A 6,030-nucleotide genomic window follows, 5' to 3' on the forward strand; every position below is an offset into this window, starting at 1 on the left:
GACATGAAACACATGACAGGTTTGGGGGCCTGTAAAGTAGTATGATTAAAGGGAAAGCTACACATGAGGTGGTGAAAAATAATATTGAAGAGGTAGTAAAAAGCTAGTTCATGACTGAACTTATGATAAACACCATTTTAGCTTCAAATCTATGGAAAAGAATAGTCTGCTTTGAAGCCAAAAGTGACATGATTAGATTTTTAGAAGGATCACTGTGAAAATAATGTGGCAGGTGGTCTAGACATGGGAAATGGGAACAGGTAAATGTAAACATGCCCATAAAAAGGCATTTCAGTATGTCAGGATCCACAATCAATGCCCATGGAAGCAACAGTCAAGAAAGCAAATGACATAGAGTATTGGGGAAATCTGTTGTAAAAGACTTCTTTAAAGTGTTCAAAACAAAGATGTCATTTTGAGGACTAAGATAGGTCTGATCCAAGCCATGGTATGTTCAGTCATCTTGTATGCCTGCGAAAGGTAGCCAATAATAAGGAAGATGGAAGAACTGATGCCTTTGAATTATGGTTCTGGCAAAGTATAGTGAATATACTCTGATCTGTGAGAAGAACAAACAAATTTGTCTTGGAAGAAGGACAGCCAGAATGCTCCTTCGAAGCAAGGACTGGATGACTTCATTTCATGTATTTTGGATATGTTATCATGAAGGACCAGTATCTGGAGAAGGACAACATGCTTGGTAAAGTAGAAGATCAGCAAAAAACAGGGAGACCCTCAGTGATGTACTGATATAGTGGCTGTAACAAAGGTGTTAAACATAGCAATAGCTGTGAGGATGGCACAGAACCAGGTAGCGTTTCATTCTGTTTTACGTAGGGTCACTGTGTGTCAGAACCAACTCAATGGCACCTAACAAAAACAACAACATATTAAAAAAAAAAAAAAAAACCCTCACTACCATCAAGTCATTTCTGAATCATAGTGATACCATCGGGTTTCTGAGGCTGTAAATCTTTATAGAAGTAGATCACCCCATCTTCCATCTGCAGGGTGGTTGGTGGGTTTGAACCATTGACCTTCTAGTTAGCAGTCCAGTGTCTTATCCACTACACCACCAGAGCTCCTTAACAACGTATATATTTTTATATATAATCATTGGTTCTGTTTCTCTGGAAAATCCATCTTATCTAATGCATCCCCAAATAATGTTTCTCATATTTACATCTTGCATGAGCAGGGCTTTTTTTATAAAATTAATGAATCAATATTGAAACATTATTAAAACTAAATCACATAGTTATTTAGATTTACTTCATTTTTTTACCTAACATTTACTTCTTTTCCAGGATCACATGCAAGATATCACATTACATTTAGGTGTTATGCTTCTTTTTGGTACCCTTGGCTATGACAGTTTCTCATTTTTAATTTTTTTTTTTTTAAATGCCTTTGTTGTTTTGTGGAGTACTTCACAGCTACGTTGTAGGTTTGTAGGATGCCCTTGTGATGGAATGTACCCAATGTCCCTGTCATAAATAGAGTGTGGTTATGGAATTTTAGAAGGAAATCATAGAGGAAGATACAATTTGCATCACATCATATCAATGGTACATGCCATCAACATAGTATAAAACTATTGATGTTGACTTTGATCATCTTGTTTAAGTAGTGTTTGACATGTTTCTCCACAGTGAATTTAATCTTTTCCCTCAATCCCATACTGTTCTCTTTCGAAAGAAGTCACTAAGCCCACACAGTCCCTACTAGAGGAGTGGGGACCTCTGCTCACCCTCCTTAAGTGTAAGTTATATACACACATTATTTGGAAACTTCCTCCATATTAATTTATTCAATTATTTATGTGACTATGAACTCATGGATATTTGTAATATACTTTGAATTTTAACCTAATATTAAATTATTTATTTTCTCTTTCCAATTATTCCAGTTTTGGCTATTGGGAACTCTTTCAGTTGACTTCTGTGTGCCTTTGCCATACTCCTAATATTTTTTAGCTCTTTCTCCCTCCCCCCTCTTCTTTCCTTTCCTTTCTCATTTGCTGATATTACATGATGCTCCAACTTATCTTATACCCACATTCTGTTGTTTCTAAAGCATCATTAAAAGAGTATTCACTCAATTATCACATTTGGGTGAAATGAGTACAATATTTATGCAAATATAATTTGGAATAATATATCAAATAATATATCAAATAACAACAAATAACACGTTGAGTGTTTATTTTTATTATGATACCCTGTTACTTATATTAAGAAGAAAATCAGTAAAGTTGGATGCTTTCAAAGAGGATCAAAATAAGCTTCATAAATAAATGAAGAATATGTTTCCCTTGATGTTCAAGACATGAAGCCAATTTTGAACAGTTGTATCTTCCCTCTACAAGTCAACACTTCAAATCATTGACAGACAAATATTAACATCCTTTCAGAACACAAACCTGCTCTTTTTGGTCAATGACTGGTCCGATATTTCAGGAGTTAAAAAAAAAAAAAAATCAATATCTGCTGTAGTATATATAGGAGCATTGTGTTTAGCTGAATACTTGAGAGGTCATTATATGGACTTAAAAATATCTTATAAATGTAAAGTTCATATTGCAAATGATAAAGAGAAATGGATATGTGTGAGAACAAGCTCAAAACATACTGTACATGCTGACTTGCTAATATTGTACCTCATGAATCTGATCTAAAAAAAATATCTTCTTGGTGGGAATATTTATTTGGTCCATGACCTCTCTGCTCAGATTGTGAGCATGTTGGCTACAGAGCTTAAACAAATAATGTGAAGATTTTTATTGGAAATGTCTCAAGGAAAAGAAGTTGTTATTATTATGTACCAACAAGTTATGTTAGAACTATATAGTACGAATTTGTGAAGAAGGACAAAAATTTTAAAAGTCAAGAAGGAGATTTATTCACTGAGCAAGTAATTATCAAGAGCACACTCTCCCATATACTAAGTGTTGTGCTAAGAAGCTGATTACAATATGGCAGTGAGCGCAGAGTGCAGTACTGGCACACTAGTGGATAGAGACAGGCAACAGCCAATTAACATGGTAAAAAAAAGAATTATTTTATCAGTAGGAGACAAAAGAAAAATGCAACGGACTAAAGGAAGCTAAAGGATGATGTTAGGGAAACATAGTAAATAGGAATAGGCAGAAGACTCCTCAATGAAAAGATGCAATTTGAGTGAAATAGAAATATGTAAGAAGTAAATAAATAACAAATAAAAGGCTTTTAAAAATATTTTTATGACATAGTCATAAAAATTTTAAAGTCAAGGGGAGACTTTATTCACTGAACAAATAATTATCAGTCATTATCAGATGTGGGAAAGTAAATTGGACTATATCTACTAATATAAATAGGTTTCACAGAGGATATTTTTACATATGTATGTATTGGAGCTCTAGTGGCATAGTGACTAAGGCGTTTGGAAGTTCAAACCCACCAGCCACTCCTTGGAAGGAAGGTTGGGCAATCTACTTCCTTAGTAATACCACCTCAGAAACCCTTGAAGGCAGTGATTTTAGTTTTTGGGTTCTATGCTTTACAAATATATTTACAAATATAGCAGAGCATAAAGGAGGTAAAGTTATGAAAACTTCTTAGCCATAACCAAACACCTAGAGCAAATAAACATCTAGACCTCAAGACATAGTCTCAAGACACATCAAAGGCAGTAGGTATAACATAGTCCATGAGGACTATGTTCTTCATCCTATTTTGATGAATAGTTACTAGTGTCTTAAAAGCTTGCGAGAAGCCAGCTAAGATGTAAAAATATACTGTCTCTCCCCATTAGGATCAAGGAGAGTGAAGAAAATTAGACACAAATAAATAATCAGTGCAGAGGACTAATGAACCATGAGAATCCCAGTCTCTAGGACATTGAGATCATAAGAACTAGATGATACCTGGCTCCCACTGCTGATGGCTCTGAAAAAGATCACCATAGGAGATGCTGGATTGAGTGGGAGAAAAATGTGGAATAAAACTCAAAATAATATGAAAGTCCAGGCTTACAGGTCAGATAAAGAGTAATGGTACCCCTGAAGAGTAAGGATGGTCTTTAGACATCCTTCAAGCCTGGAACTGAACTCACCCATGGCTTTACTTTCAGCCAAACAATAGACAGATCTATAAAGTGAACAATAACATAAGGAAGTACATATGCCTTAGAGCAGTCAACCATATGAGATCAAAATGGTAGCATTTCCCCAGGAATAAAGCTCAGAAGACAGGAACGGGTAGGAAAAAAAGATGAATGGAAGCAGTAAACACAGGGGTAAGTGGAAACAGAGCTACTATGTTATGGAGATTGCAATTAATGTCACAAAATAAAAAGTATTTAATAAAAAATATTGAATGAAAAACTAATTTATTTCTAAACTTTCATCCAAATCACAAGAAAAAGTTAAAAAGTACATTTTTAAATAAAATATGTATAGTTTTTATTTTGATAGTCAGCCTTTTATACATTGTTGTTGTTGTTAGGTGCTATCAGGTCAGTTCCAATTCAGAGTGACTCTATGTACAACAGAACAAAACACTGCCTGGTTCTGTGCTATCCTCACAACTATTGGTATGTTTGAGTCCATTGTTGCAGCCAAAGTGTCAGTCCCTATCATTGAGAGTCTTCCTCTTTTTTGCTGACCCTCTATTTTACCAAGCATAGTCCTTCTCCAGGGACTGCTCACTCCTGACAACATGTCTAAAGCATATGAAACAAAGTCTCACCATTCTTTCTAAGGAGCATTATGCATGTACTTCTTCTAAAACAGATTTGTTTGTTCTGAGAGTCCATGGAATGTATAATAATCTTCATCAATAGCATAATTCAAAGACATCAATTCTTCTTTGGTCTTCCTTATTATTGTTCAGAATGTACAGGTTTATAAGGCAATTGAAAATAACTTGGTTTAGGTAAAATGCACCTTAGTCTTCAAAGTGACATCTTGAAAGAAACCTTTTTTTTTTTTTAATTATTTACTGTGATTTGGGTGAAGATTTAGAGAGCAAATATGCTTTCCATACAGCAGTTGACATATACTTTGTCGCATGCCATTGACCACAGTTTACCACAATGCAACAGCTCCCCTCCCACTTGCTCCCCATAGCTACCTCTTCCCAGGGTCTATCCCTCCATACTCTCCTGCCCCCTGTGCTGTCTCCCAGTGAATAAGCAGTCCTTCCTTCTCCCATGAATGTTCTCTCCAGGGCATGTGTCTACTTGAGGTAAATGTTTAACTCACATGCCTGTACTTTACTTGGCTGGAAACCAGAGGTGTGGGTTCAATTCCAGACCTGAAGGGCAGCTAGGGGCCATAGTCTCATTGGTTCCATCAGGCTCTATTGGACCAGCAAACCTGGTCCCCACCATCTTTATTTTTTTTCCCTCCAAATGATTTTGAGTTTTGTTCCACATTGTTCTCCCTCTCTATCCAGGATCTCCTATATCCCTTCCAAGTGGGTGACAGTGGTAGTCGGGCACCATCTACTTCTTCTTGTCTCATAGTTGTACAGGTTGCAGATCAGATAGTGTACCAGTCACTAGGACTGATTGTTTCCATTAATTTTGGTTTTCTTCTTTCTTCTTTGCTCTTGACGAGGAGAGACCCATCATTGCATCTAGATGACAGCTTGCTAGCTTTTAAGATCCCAGTCACTACTTGCCAAAGTAGGAGGTGGAACAATGTTTTGTATAGTGTGTTATGCCAATTGAGATTATGTCCCCTGCGACTATGGTCCCAAACCTGCACAATCAACTACTCGGTCGCACTGGGTAGCTAGCTGTGACCAAGCAGTGACCACAACCTTGCCCCTTGTCAGCTCTACTATACACATGGGAATTCTGATCATTCACATAAACTTATAGGACCATTGTCTGCCAACCCTAAATATGATCTTGGATACTCCCCATTTCATAGCACACCTAATCGTATAGCCTGTCCACCTATCTATCCATCCATGTACCCAGGTTTCCTTCACTGAGAATCAGTACTGTATATGCAAAAGGGTTCATATTTGTTGTCTGTAC

This window comes from Orycteropus afer, unplaced genomic scaffold, assembly GCF_000298275.1.
Source record: "Orycteropus afer afer isolate SDZICR_OR568_19922 unplaced genomic scaffold, OryAfe1.0 scaffold00108, whole genome shotgun sequence".
Taxonomy (NCBI): domain Eukaryota; kingdom Metazoa; phylum Chordata; class Mammalia; order Tubulidentata; family Orycteropodidae; genus Orycteropus; species Orycteropus afer.